The sequence below is a fragment of the Schistocerca cancellata genome, chromosome 11, assembly GCF_023864275.1.
Source record: "Schistocerca cancellata isolate TAMUIC-IGC-003103 chromosome 11, iqSchCanc2.1, whole genome shotgun sequence".
Classification (NCBI taxonomy): Eukaryota; Metazoa; Arthropoda; class Insecta; order Orthoptera; family Acrididae; genus Schistocerca; species Schistocerca cancellata.
The window spans coordinates 67,535,134-67,550,680 of NC_064636.1; the positions used below are offsets into that span (position 1 = coordinate 67,535,134).

At 42.3% G+C, this 15,547-nt stretch overlaps 1 protein-coding gene across 1 annotated transcript in view; it reads right to left on the reverse strand.

The window, feature by feature from the left end:
* The window catches only part of LOC126108878 (speckle-type POZ protein homolog), a 231,171-nt gene extending 217,890 nt beyond the window's left edge, over positions 1-13,281 (reverse strand). Inside the window, exon 1 of the mRNA XM_049914239.1 lies at positions 13,177-13,281. The gene's annotated coding sequence lies outside the window, so the exon portion shown is untranslated. The remainder of the gene's footprint in view (positions 1-13,176) is intronic.
* Between the last annotated feature and the right edge of the window lie 2,266 nt (positions 13,282-15,547).

Consider the following 15,547-nt stretch of genomic DNA (forward strand, 5'->3'; position numbering starts at 1 on the left):
TTTAAAAGCAGAATAAGCAAGCATTCTTCAAAACTATATAATGTATGCATGGTCAGTGTCTGCATCAAGTAAATCCTACCCCATATTTGGCAGATTGGGTTCCACATTCAGAGGCTGCATTCGAGAGACACGTACCCTACGTCGAAGTTTCAGCACCATTTAATTTTTTCGTGTGTTTTAATTCAGACGTAAACGTCGAGTGGCTCTTTACATACCACCTCACAGCACCACTCTGCTTCCTAGTCAAGCTCCCTCAAATCATTCAGTTCTTATCCTCCCTTAATAGCGATCAATAAAATTGTAATATGTTGTCTTGTGTATCCAGTACGAGGATATTTCATTCCTTAGCTCATACAACAGCCTGACAGGTGGTGGTTTTCTCGGCTATTTTTCCAGTACATGAACGAATTTCAGCCACAATCTAAGTTTGTGTGTCGGGTGCGTGCTCAATGAAACGTAAATAACCTCTGTTTGCCTGGTGGCTGTTGGTATTTGAAGTCGTGAACAGGTTTTATTCGGAACACCGACTTTGCCATTAAATCTGAATTTTGCGGAGAACAGGTGGCCTTCATAATGGCGAGACCCTTTTGCACAGGATTTCGGTCACCCCAGGGATCTTATGTTGATGCTGTGACATTGTTAGGGTGTACTAATATGTAAATTGTATTTTCTACAGATCTCACACAATTTCTTCATTGTGGCTGATTAGCGTTGTTGCTTGCTTTATGAAACAGTGTCGTCTTTGATGTCTGTTTTGAATTTTGTGTGAAGTGTGCTTATGGTAGTTTGGGAGCTTTTCAATGTAATCCTTTTGATTGGGGAGTTTTTTAAATGTAATTAATGCTCGTGTGACGATGATTTTGCGCTGGGAATTGCGCGTGAAGCCCATTTTCATTCTACTAGGTTTCTTGTGATGAATACTCTTGTTTAGCCAGTGTGGTGAACTCAGTAAAAATTTAGCATGTTATTTAAGTGACTGTTTCAGGTAGTGTTTTTTCTGTATAAAATTTTCATTTGCGTTATTCGAAAATAATTACGTGTAGTCGCTCCAAAAGCAGTACGAGGAGAAAAGAAAAAAGGTGGTGAGGAGTCGGTAGACGAAATGCCCAAAAAAAGACTGCGAAGGTACAGAGACGTGTGGGAGATAGATTCTCCCCACTTTTAGCCACGAAAATGTGCAAAATGAAACAGTAGGTTCCTCCGATGCGAGACAAATGAGTGAGGCGGACTTCAGTGGTGCAGCGGAGATGTTTAGATTTAAAAGATGTGCACAGCCTGTTCCACTCACAGCTAGCAGTGTTTCGGGACGAGTGCACAATTTACTAAGTGTGAGTGCGGGCGAGGCTGAAGCAACGATAAGTGAACAGAGTGCAGCAGTGCATGTAGCTCTGAGCAGAACATGATTGGCCAATTTGGCCACGCTGATGAAAAGAATGAGCACACAGCGAAGAGTTAAAGGCAGACTGCAGACTTGCTGGCGTCAAAGGAGGAGCTGAACTGAGATTTAGTTGCCGAATATGGCACCTTAACGACTACAGTAGAATCACTGAGCTCAGAAATTGATGATGATATGGAAGAACTTAGCAATCAAAATCAAGGACGACACTGAGCAATTTGAAGAAGCTAAGGTCATCGGTCTCTAGACTTACACACTACTTAAACTAATGTAACCTAAATTATGCTAAGAACAACACACACACACACACACACACACACACACACACACACACACACACACACACACACACACACACACGCCCGTGGGGGGACTCGAACCTCAGGCGGGTGGGGCCGAGCAATCCGTGACACGGCGACTCAAACCTCGCGGCACTTGAAGAGACAGGAAACAGGTTAAGTGGGATAGAAGGAGGACAGGAAGGAGTGAGCGGGAAAGGCTGGTTGCCAGGAGGCTAGAGCAGGAGCATGGGGGATGTGACTGATTGTGATCATAGGGAATTCTTTAACCTACTAAAACGAATGCCCATGTTCACTGGCAACATACAGGGTGGCGCACGAAATGTGTTACCATTTTGTTTTTGAATATGAACTTTACTGTCAATACGATCTGACAGGAACATGTACTACAATGAAAAGCCGCCCATGGAGATTTGTTCTAACTCAGCGCATACTCAAAATGGCCACCATTTCGTTTCCGATCTTCCTTCAAACGAATACTGAAGTTAGTGATTACCCTACGGCACATGTCGTCCGTAATTTCACTGCAAGCTTGAAGAATAAGTCTTCTGAACTCCATTAAATCTTGTAGACGTTTCGGGGAAATTTTTTCCTTTAGGAACCCCCAAAGAAAAGAGTCACATGGATTGAGGTCTGGACTATTGGAGTTTTTACACGAGCATTTCGACATGCGGATCATTTCACTCAGGTTTCCAGCTCGCTTCAATCACGGACAAAATTGGCTCCCCAATGGCGGACATATTGACCATGTGCTCAGAACAAATCTCCATGGACGGTTCCTCATTGTAGTATATGTTCCTTTCAGACTGTATTGACACAGTTTATATTCAAAAACAAAAATGGTAAAACATTTCGTGCGCCACCCTGTATGTAAGCCAAGTACGGACATTATCGAGACACTTGGGAGCGAACAAACAGCAGGAAATTTGGAACTGGAAAGTACAGTTAAGGAAACGCTCGATGTTGCAGAGATACAGTACATGCACAGAAGCCTTAGGAAATCATAACAAATACCTACAGGCAGTCCACTTAAACTGGAATCTTTAACATTTTATTGGAATGCACAGTATTTGCGAGCTGAAATGAGAAACATTACGTAATTTTGAAAGAGAAAAATGGGAGCTCAACTTGGAATCGACCGAAGTACAACTAGGAACAACTGTGGATGAATAGGCCGGCTCGAGAAAGTGCAGAAGAAATCTGCAGCAGAAACCCTGCGTCTGTGATGTAACGAAAACTAAGATGCACTGCGATGAAAAAAGAAAAGAAAATGAGAACGAGAATTGCCCGAAACTACGGAAGACGCTGTGATAATACGATGCTAAACAGCATCTACATTTGCATCTACATCTACATCTACATGCTCTGCAAACGACCGTGGCAGAGAGTAGGTCCCACAGTACCAGTTGTCAGGGTTTCTTCCTGTTCCAGTCACGTATGGAGCGCGGGAAGAATGACTGAATGCCTTTGTACGCTTAGTACTTATTGTAATCTTATCCTCACGATCCCTATGTGAGCGGTACGTAGAGGGTTGTAAGTATATTCCTAGCATTACCATCTAAAGGCGGTTCTTGAAACTCTGTTAATAGACTTCCTCGGGATAGTTTGGGTGTGTCTTTAAAGAGTCTGGAAGTTCAGTTCCTTGCGTACTTCGGTTACACTCCCACGGATCAAACAAATCAATGACAATTCGTGCTGCCCTTCTCTGTATACGTTCAGTATCCCTTGTTAGTCTTACTTGGTGCGGGTCCCACATACTTTAGCAACATTCTAGAACCGGTGGTACGAGTGGTTTGTAAGCAAAGTCCTTTGTAGGCTGACTGATCTCCGCCAGTATTCTTCCAGTAAACGCAAGTCTGTCACCTGCTTTACCCACAACTAAGCGTATGTCGTCATTCCATTTCATACCAGGTACTTTTTATGTGTCGGCCGATTCCAACAGTGACTCGTTGATATTATAGTCATAGAATACCATTTTTTTCGTTTTGTGGAGGCACAGTCTTACATTTATGAACATTTAAATCAAGTTGCCGTTTTTCCACCGCTTTGAATTCTTATCAAGATCTGACTGAATATTTATGCAGCTTACTGCAGACAATACATTACAGATAACTGGATCATCTGCAAAACTCTGAGGTTACTATTATTATTAATACACTACTGGCCATTAAATTTGCTACACCACGAAGATGACGTGCTACAGATGCGAAATTTAACCAACAGGAAGATGCTGTGATATGCAAACAATTAGCTTTTCAGAGCATTCACACGAGGTTGGCGCCGGTGGCGACACCTACAACGTGCTGACATGAGGAAAGTTTCCAACCGATTTCTCATACACAAAAAGCAGTTGACCGGCGTTGCCTGGTGAAACGTTGTTCTGATGCCTCGTGTAAGGAGGAGAAATGCGTACCATCACGTTTCCGACTTTGATAAGGGTCGGATTGTAGCCTGTCGCGATTGCGGTTTATCGTATCGCAACATTGCTCCTCGCGTTGGTCGAGATCCAAGGACTGTTAGCAGAAAATGGAATCGGTGGGTTCAGGAGGGTAATACGCAACGCCGTGCTGGATCCCAACGGCCTCGTATCACTAGCAGTCGAGATGACAGGCATCTTATCCGCATGGCTGTAACGGGTCGTGCAGCCACGTCTCGATCCCTGAGTCAACAGATGGGGACGTCAGCAAGACGTCAACCATCTGCACGAACAGTTCGACGACGTTTGCAGCAGCACGAACTATCAGCTCGAAGACCGTGGCTGCGGTTACCCTTGACGCTGCATCACAGACAGAAGCGCCTGCGATGGTGTACTCAACGACGAATCTGGATGCACAAATGGCAAAACATTTTTTCGGATGAATCCAGGTTGTGTTTACAGCATCCGTGTTTGGCGACATAGCGGTGAATGCACATTGGAAGCGTGTATTCGTCATCGCCATACTGTCGTATCACCCGGTGTGATGGTATGGGGTGCCATCGGTTACACGTCTGTCACCCCGTGTTCGCATTGACGGCACTTTGAACAGTGGACGTTACATTTCAGATGTGTTATGACCCGTGGCTCTACCCTTCATTCGATCCCTGTGAAACCCTACATTTCAGCATGATACTGCACGACCGCATGTTGCAGGTCCTGTACGGGCCTTTCTGCATACAGAAAATGTTCGACTGCTGCACTGGCCAGCACATTCTCCAGATCTGTCACCAATTGAGAAGGTCTGGTGAATGGTGGCCGAGCAACTGGCTCGTCACAATACGCCAGTCACTACTCTTGATGAACTGTGGTATCGTGTTGAAGCTGCATGGGCAGCTGTACCTGTACACGCCATCCAAGCTCTGTTTGACTCAATGCCCAGGCGTATCAAGGCCGTTATTACGGCCAGTGGTGGTTGTTCTGGGTACTGATTTCTCAGGATCTATGCACCGAAATTGCGTGAAAATATAAGCACATAGCAGTTCTAGTATAATATATTTGTCCAATGAATAACCGTTTATCATCTGCATTTCTTATTGGTGTAGCAATTTTAATGGCCAGAAGTGTATTTCGTCATCCGTGGAGTGTGATCTTGCAGCTGTGTTAAGGGCAACCTACAGTTCACAGGAGTTTCTGCAAACGTGACGTTATTTTGACGCCATAAGTTTTGCATTCATGTGGACCGGGCTGTGGATAAGGTAGAGATTATAATGTTGGCAAGAATTAGCTCCGAAACTTACTGAAAAATTTGTGCCAACTGCATTTGCTAATACGCCTTCATCAACACCAAAAGTGAGACCAATAACTGATTTACAAGCAAAAAGAATCTTAAGCCAGCCTGCACAGATTCCAATATTCTGCTCATTCAAGTTTTTCAAGAAAATAAAATTTTTAAATCATCTGAAAACTGATGTGTGGAGTTGGTCCGTAGTCAGAAAAAAAGGGGGACAGCCATTCTAACAAGTGAGGTAAGCCATCAGCTCACTCACCTTGTGTCCAGTAAGTAAAGCCGTTTCGAAACAACACAGCTAGCATCTCTCGAAAACACGTCACTATCTGTAGCATTTGGTGTAATAAAATCAAGAAAAGCGTAATGTAAGTGGTTGGAGAGGTACTTTAATGGAAGATTTTTGTCTGGCAAAGAAGTGGCCTAGAAAAACTAGCCGGTAAATTGTATTTTGTACACTTCACATATGGCTACATTTTATGTATAGCTGAGACTACGCCACCTTTTTATTCTGTTGCAAATGTGTCAGTCAGTTCTATGCTTTTTATTTTGAATGGTAATTAGCTTTGCCAGATGATCAACGTGTGAATATTTATTCGCATTTCCGAGTTTCACACTTAATATGTAGATTTGTAAATCATTGACAATGACAACGCAGACCTGATACGCACACGCCCGGAGAGAGAGGGGAATGATTCAAATGGCTCTGAGCACTACGGGACTTAACTGCTGAGGTCATCAGTTCCCTATAACTTAGAACTACTTAAACCCAACTAACCTAAGGACATCACAGACACACATGCCCGAGGCAGGATTCGAACCTGCGACCACAGCGGTCACGTGGTTCCAGACTGAAGCGCCTAGAACCGCACGGCAGAGAAAGGGAACTACTATATGTACACAATATCGAATATTTAAGAACTAACTGCAAATAACTTAATAAAGAAGTCGCAGAACCTTTGCAAACGTGAAGGTGAGATGGCAGGACGCGAGTCACTTCCGTAGCTACCCTCTGCTCTGTAACTCAACGCTTACAACCGCTGCCTCACAATCAACCGCTGGAAGATCAGCCCCCGCACCGTAAACTGAATGTAATGAAGGCCTTAGCAGCCGATACGTCCTTATATGACGTCTAATTGTAACACATCCGAAAGAAAGTGACGTGTTTTTTATAAATCTTCCATGTACCGTTGCCTTGAAACGGTGTGGTTTCATAATACGGAATTTAGGACCTCATATCCAGTAGCAGCCATGACAAATGACTACTTTTTTATGCATAAATAATAACAGTCACGTGCAAATGTCGTCAACTCACGGAGTAACAGTGTGATAAGTTTCTTTTTTTAACCATTCTTGGCCGCCCGCATCAAGCCTCATCTTCCGCCATTTCGTTTGTCTCCACAGGAACACAGCCGACCAAGCGAGCAGAACCGTTGTTCCAGCTCCAAGTACTGGAGACGCTGTCCAATGCTCCGTACTGCATGCCTGGACTGCACACTTGCGAACGGCGTTTCACTTTTCCAATACCTATGTACCCTAAAATGTATCACAGAGTTTCGTGGTGTGCAATTTAATAAATAATGACTCCGAAATGCACCACTTACGCTTCTCGGAAACTGAATATAACCTGGTGTCTACTAAGACTGCTGTTTACCACCAAACACAAAGCGATACAACTGAAGCCATGAGAAATGTTACTGACGTCTAACTTTAAATGACGGGAAAATTCTCCGTACAACTTCGTATGCATTACGTAGCTAAAAATGAAATTTCCATCCCGATGACAAATTTATTTCTGTTTGTTCATTTTCATACTGGTGAGTGAACCATCATTTGAATTCTGGGTTCCATACAACACTTTACAGGCTTGCATCAGAAGATCACATCATCAGAGACACCTAAAGAGTGAATAGTAAAGATATTGTTTTCCGACGCAGACTGCATGCACATTTAACAGCACATGACGATTCTTGCTGCACGAATTTCGTGAAAGGAAATACGGACCGGTACTCTACGAGATGTGTCCACACTAGGAACAAGAAAATACCGCACCTGTTGCTACCGCTGCCCATCTTCTTTGACCGACGACGAAGGTGCCGGATAAGCCACTAAGAAAACGCAGTATGCGTAAAATACGTGTAGTAACAAAGACTTTTTAATTCGTTTCCATCACAACACATTCATACCGTTCGCAGATCACGAAGTCTCCCGTTTCAGTCGCAGCTGCAGAAACGTGTCAGCACACCCTGCCTTCCAAGCAACAACGTGGGAGGGAAACAAACGTCAGTGTTGTGTTCTGCCTCTGCACAGGGAGTAGAGAGAGTCCCGTGAAATCACGACACAGGTCAAAGCCAGTGTGTGGCATCGCTAGGACACTCGGTGGGGAGTCTTGTTTTACGGTACGTGGTTGTGCCCTAACAGTTTAAGATTTTAATTTGGAAGGCATGATATATACGGCAAAGTGCGTTGAATGTATTGCAAATCTGGACATCGGAATATACTCCGTTCATCACAATAAACTTCATGTAAACATTACACTATGTACTCTTCCTCGTTTGCTGGAACCTCTTTGGATTTAGTTTCAGGAGGAGCGGAAACCAAGCGGTCACCTGTGCAATCAAGTACGATGATGAGGTTTCGTTTTATGCTGTGCCTATCGACTTGTGCTGTGATACGGGGCAAGAGCTTTACCGGCGCGTTTAGCTCTGACAGCGCTGGCCGGGCAAGTGGTCCAGCTAACGTGCACTGGTGTGAGCAGTGGCGGTTCAGACGTAGAAAGAGACGAGCAGAGGACAACGCAGTTGTGGATGTGAATTTTTAAACAGAAGGAAATAATACATGGTAAAACTCGGGTGATTTTCTCCTCAGGTGACCGGACGGAAAATTTAACATGTCATCGATATTAGCGAACATAGTATTGTAATTAAAAGCAGGAGTTATGAAAATTCGTTACTAGCGTGGCTAATTTTTCTACATGAGCTGTGTGTGGCGTAAAAGCGCACTGTAGTAGCGCAATGTAATAAAATACTTAAGCCACTGAAGGTATCGAAGTCAGCTGTCTGGTAATCTCTGAACTCCTACCGCATCGGCCACCGCTGAATACATTTCAGTGCAGCTACGTTGATAACTAGTCTATTAGAGACAGAACCCCAAGCCACAAAAATGTCCACATTTCCTCCTCCTCCTCCTCTTTCTTGACGTGCTGTTCTGCAGTTCGCCATCGTTTGGCAGAGACGTGTCACAAACGTTCGTGCATTAGTGGCAGTAAGTTTGGTAGGTTCATGTCTATTTCTTGTAACAAATCGCTTAACTTGGCTCCATACCAGTTCTATCGGGTTCAGACTGCAGTGTTAAGATCACAACTCTAAAAATGCTCCATTTGTACAGCGTGCTCGACGCCGTGAAAATTGTCTTCCACGTTTCTGCGACATTTGTTACTCTCGCTCATGTGAGCATATTCAAACAGAGTACTTGACTTTTTAATTTTTCTCCAAAAGATTAAACTGCGTAATGTTTTAACTTCAACAATCTTTTATGAAGTATTTTTTATAAAATATCGGCAATTAGGAATGTGTACTCGCAATGAAAACCAGAATTTTGCGTGTGATTTGTAATTATAAATTAGGAGATGTGCATTTTCCTTAAAATGATTGTGGCATATGAGTTAATTTCCATATATTTGATTAATCCCATATTTAAATGATTTAAGTGTTCAAACCGAACAAAAAATTATGCACCACATGGAGCGTAGAACCACCGCCTGACGGCACACACGATGGTCAGTCTACGACCCTGTCGATCACGCCATGCATATAAGCAACACCTCCCTTATTTATAATACATAGACGTATTCGAGAAAAGTAAAAAGTTGATTTTGCCTGTAATCTTGTGGAGAACATTAACAACTTGTTTCTCGAAATTAACGGTGTTCCGGAAATTGCGTTTCACTACGGAGCACAAAGTGTCATCCATTTTCGCGATACGTATGAACGGCGAGACCATCAGAGCACAAGCACCGGTTAGAGAGTGTGACTGTACACAATTTTTAAGATAAAAGTTACATAGGTAAAGTACGATTAACATACAAGTTAATGGCTGTTAATTTGTCAGAATGACAAAGGTTCTTTCACACTGACATAGTAATAAGGTATCGAACACTTACGTTGGACCTACTTCCAAGAGTGGAACACCACCAGTGTACGAGAGCTACGGCTGCTGACCAATCATCGCACTTGTGTTTGTTTACATCTGGTTTCTTCTAATGATGAAGTATATGCTACACACGAATCCATAGCCCCACCCTTTATTTCGAAATTAGAATGATTAATACCTTCAGCTAATGACAGGCGTTGATATACATCACGGGGACAAGTGGAAATGTGTGCCCCGACCGGGACTCGAACACGGGATCTCCTGCTTACACGACAGACACTATCCATCTGAGCCACCGAGGGCACAGAGGATAGAGCGACTGCAGGGACTATTTCGCGCACGCCTCCCGCGAGACCCACATTCTCACCTTGTATGTCCACACACTACGTTCGTAGTGTCCCACCCTCAACACACTCACTACTCGTCGATTTCTTACCGAATCCAGTGAGAGTTCAGGGAATGTGTGTGCATCAGCACAGAAGGTCAAGGCCGGTATTATTTCGCGTTCACGTTTATTCTCTTATCCGTCTCTAAACCATACCATCTTTTTCCAAACCAACCTAGACCTCTTTCTTTGCTACAGAGCACTTAAAGCTTGTTCCCAACAAATAAGTAGGATTCTCAGCCACATATGTAGTAGCTCAATGCAACAGGGAATTTTTCCAGATGGACAAATCCGCTATTGTTAAACCACTGCATAAAAAGGAAGATAGGTCTGATGCTAATAACTACCACCCAATTTCACTTCTGACAGCTTTAACCAAAATTCTTGAAAAGTAATGTATTTATGAGTAGCATCACGTATTTGTAAAAATGAAGTACTAACAAAATGTCAATTTGGTTTTCAGAAAGGGTTTCCAAGAGAAAATGCTATAGGCCTATATATGCTTTCACTGAACAAATATTAAATGCATTGAATAACCAAACATCACCCATTGGGATATTTTGTCACCTCTCAAAGGCTTTTGATTGTGTAAATCATGAAATTCTTCTAGATAAGCTGAAGTATTGTGGTATGAGTGGGACAGTGCACAAATGGTTCGACTCATATTTAACTGGAAGAATGCAGAAGGCTGAAGTTAGCAGTACAGAATATGTATTAATGACTTGCCACTCTATATTCATGAAGATGCAAAGCTAGTTCTTTTTGCTATTGATACAAGTAATCACACATGACAAGCAAGAATCAGCTGCAGAAATTGTAAATAGGCTAGTTTATTTCAGAAAATTATTAACTGGGTCTCTGCAAATGGAATCACTAAACTTTGAGAACAGCTTATACAATTCTGTACAGTAAATGGTATAACACCGTTGATAAATATAAATTATGAGGAAAAGTCTGTTGCTAAGGCACAATACTCAATTTCTGGTTGTCTGCATTGACAAGAAATTGAATTGGAAGAAACACACATAATCTGCTGAAATGGTTATATTCAGCTACTTGTGCTATTATGGTTATTGAAAATTTTGGTGATAAACATATTGGTAAACTAGCCTACTATGCCTCTTTTCATTCACTTCTTACATGTTGCATCACATTTTGGAGAATTAGTCGTTAAGAGAGAAAGTATCCATTGCACAAAAGCGTGTAATTAGAATAACGGATGGAGCCCACCCAAGATCACCTTGCGGACATTTATTTAAGGAACTCTGGATATTCACAGTACATATATTCACTTACGAAATTTGTCATTAATTACCCACGTCAAAAAATAACAATGAAGTGCATAGCTACAACACTAGAAGAAACGATGACCTTCACTAGTCTGGATCGAATCTCACTTTGGCACAGAAAGAGGTGAATTATGCTGCCACAAAACTCTTTGGTTATCTGCCAAATAGCATTAAAAGTCTGACATAACCAACCATCATGTAAAGACAGATTAACAACATTTCTAAATGACAACTACTCAATAGATGAATTTTTAGATATGAAGTACTAACTATAAAAAATAATTATTTTGTGTAAAGTAAACTTACGTCATTACGAAATGTCGTATTCATGACCTATCGAATAAGGATTAACGTATGTATGTATACAGACCAGTTTGTCTGCACAGCCAGTATTTTGCAGAGGTGAGGAAGAAGCTATTGTATCAGCCCCTCTTCCCGGAAGTTTGTCTACAACCATCTCCATTGCTATTTTTCATTTACTTGCACAAAAGACGAAGAAATTACTCTTAACGTATTAATGTCAAGATATCTGCTTGCTCTGATATAAACTATGTATAGCTTGCTCTACGTAACAGCAACACGCTTTATACTGTAGGTAACTACAGCTGTAACAAAGCGTTCTTAAAACCGCAACAGTTGAATAATTATTTACCCTAATGCAGTATTACTCAGCAGCTCCCGTTTGGTTTAACAAGACTGTGTGTGAATCTTCCGTTGCTCCCAACGTATTTGTTGATGAAACAGTCCACAGGTGAACTGCCTGTTCGTAGTGTCCAATGGACACACCATGAACCGGAAGTACACCTGTGGGCTGTTCGATCTGAGTTCTGCACTAAGATTTGTAACTGATACACTGTATTTTGATATCGTTCTGAGCAACGACAAAGACTTATCAGAAAAGATTCTGAGGATGGCTGGTTTTACTGTAAAAGTGTTTCAAGATTAGTCCTTTACGTGGGGCACTCTTCATTCAGATACTCCCTTATTAGAAAAGCGGCTCCTTTTTTGGTATTTGTGGCCAGTCAGTGTCTGGAGATACACTATTAACGGAAGTGAAAACTACGGGCATTTTGACAACATTTGTAGCAAGAAGATCAATTTTGGGTCAATGTAAGAATTCATTAATTTCTGCACTTACACAACAGTAAAGACGAAATGGAGGATAACCTTATCTACCTTACTGACTACACAACAAACAGACTTGCACCGAAAACATTACTCTAGAAAAGTGACAAATATCGAAATTAAATGGAAAAGCGTTCTGTACTAGAACACATTTGCGTGACGTAACGTGCTGATGTTTGCTAATATGGGACTGGGTGGCAGAAGCTAGCAGATTAGTTGTGCTAAATTCGGCTGACTACTTCGAATATATCTGATTTAAGGCACCAGTACGGAACTGTCAAAACGCGTCTCGCTTGATTTGATTTCGAGCCACAAAACAATAGGAGCAGGCTGTCCCAGGTCTACGCAGTATCCTGGCGGAAAGTAATTGCTTAATACATGAGTGGTCCAAGTTCTGTCATTGGACAGTATGTACTTGCAGAAGCAATGTTCCACCATTCCGTTCTGTTATTCCTAACAAGCAGAATAGCCCTTTTCACGCATCAAATGTGTACGAATACAATCCCATATTTCAACAACAAAGAAAAAAAAAATTCAACAAAATGGCGCGAATAAGAAGAAATCTTGTCGAAGCCTATGATTTTCACTCCTGCCTGAAGTCTGTAAAACAGAATTAATAGGAATGTCGGTAGGACTTTAAAATACCAGGATTTGTAATACGAAATTCGCTAGTATTCTGAGTGTGTAATAACCGAAAGTGGTTTGCTTTATACGCGATAGTCTCCATAGTGAACGTAAATGAAACCTTACAGCTACCATGACTTTGCAAAAACAAACCAAAAGAAAATACTTCAACACTACAGAAACGCATGAAAACAGTCGTCCTTACCTTATTAAAGATGTGGGTGTAACAGAAGATATTCTCGGCGCAGCAGCAGCAGCAGCACGAAGTCCCAACGCAGAACGTCACACTGGACACGACTCGCTCCACAAATGCGACAGACGCCTGGGCTGTGGCACGCAGTCAGTGCTGCCAACGGCTGCGAGGCCGGCAGGTACCAACTGCAGTCTGCTACGGGGCCTCACACAGCGGGCAGCGCTTCCAGGGACCCCGCGCACAACATGCGAATGTAATACGAAGACTGTCGCCCTAATTTTGTTATTGCGGACAAGCTGAAAATAATAAAGTAACATGTTTGTGAAACTACTTTTAGTGTAATGTAATCCAATTCTACGCTCACTGTGACACTGCTGTGGCCTCTGGAGTACCTCTCAGAAAATTATGCCCGCACCGGAGTCGAGGGAACCAGGGTTTTTGTGATACCGACGCGCTACAGTACTGTTTATTGTCAACACATGGCTATTGCCCATGCGTATATTCGGTTCATTGCTTCGCAGCCCCTGTCCGCGCCCTTTCTACTCACTGTTGTGTCTAACAATCAAGCGTCACAGAAAGTACATTAGCGTCAGGTTCTAAAAAGTATTACACTCACCATCAGGTACCTAGTTCAACGTATTACGGCCTTAAAGGGAAGCAGCGACGTGCCCCATCAAGAAAATAATGGTAGTTTTTTTGGTTTGATCGAATTGACAGCAGAATTTGACCCCGTTTTGCATGAACATTATAGGTGGTAAAGACCCAAGAAAATCATGACCATTGTCTTGGAAAAAAAACATTCAAAACGAACTCATGAATTTGGTTGCCAACAAAGTAAAAAACACCATTGTTAATTGTGTAAACGAAAGGAAATATGTTTCTGACGTGCTTGATTGTACTCCTGATACATGCCACAAGGAACAAATGACATTGATTGTTAGGTCTATAATTTATCAGAAGACGCAGCGACTGTAGAAGAACTCTTCCTCGACTTCCTGAGCGTCACTTTAACAACAGGAGAAAGTTTGACTGAAACTGTTTTGTCGAAATTAGGACTCAATATTCATCACTGCAGAGGTCAAAGTTATCGAATATGAAAGGTGATCGAACTGGTGTTCAAGCCAGAATATTAAGGTGCAAACCAAGAGCATTTTATATGCCATGTGCCAGTCACAGTCTTGTGTTATCAGATGCGGCGAAATCTACTGCAAAAGCAGTCACATTTTCTGGTGTAATTTAAAGAATATACGAGGGCTATTCACAAAGTACATTACGTTTTGGAATTAAAAACAAATAAAGTATTGGAAATTTTTTAAATTATATACAGATGAAAGCCACACTTAAATATTACTTTTCTAAATAGTTGCCATTTAAATTAGGGCACTTATCGTAGCGATGGAGGAGCTTGGTAATCTCTTCATCGTAAAATTCGGCCGACTGCGTCTTCAACCACGTGGTTAATCAGTAACCCGGTAGAAATACGATTTTTGTGGATTTCCTGGAAAGAGGCACTACAATAAACTCCCAAAGGTATTGCCAAACTCTGCACAACCTCAGAAGAGCAATACAGAACAAGCGCAGGGGAAAGTTGGGCTCAAAGATCTTGCCGATTCACGACAACGCCCGGGCCCACACGGCAAATGCCACTCGTGAAGTTCTCGAATCTTTTAAGTGGGAGTTGTTTCCTCATACGCCGTACAGTCCCGACCTGGCACCGAGCGACTTCCACTTATTCCCAGCAATGAAGAAGTGGTTGGCTGTGCAGCGTTTTGATGACGATGCACAGCTTCACGTGGTTGAAGGCGCAGGCGGCCGAATTTTACGACGAAGGAATCTCCGAGCTCGTCCATCGCTACGATAAGTGCCTTAATTTAAATGGCAACTATGTAGAAAAGTAGTATTGAAGTGTGGCTTTCATCTGTATATAATAAAAAAAATTCCAATACTTTATTTATTTTTAACTCCAAAACGTAATGTACTTTGTGGATAGCCCTCGTACATTATTTTCAGTGCATTCACTCAGAGATGGGAAATCTTATTGCGCAGGGCGCCAACTTTAACAGCGACGAATCTTTCAGATTCAAAGTAGGGTGTAGAGTGTCAAAGCTGTTAAAGCGCCAGACGAGAGAAGTCAGAGGCGCCCTTCTTGAGGTGAGCGACAGCGCTGTTGAAGCGAAAACAAAGAGCGGAGCTCACTCGCTTGCTGTGAACAATTTGAAAAGCTTCGAGTTTATTGTAGGCGTTGTCGTATAGTATGGTCTTCTCTTTGCCATTAGCGCAACAAGCAAGGCAGTTCAAGCAGCAAACGTTGACATGAAAGTGGCAAGTAAATACCTGGAAAGTCTAGTTACGTTTATTGAGAATTTCCGCGAAGGAGTTTTTG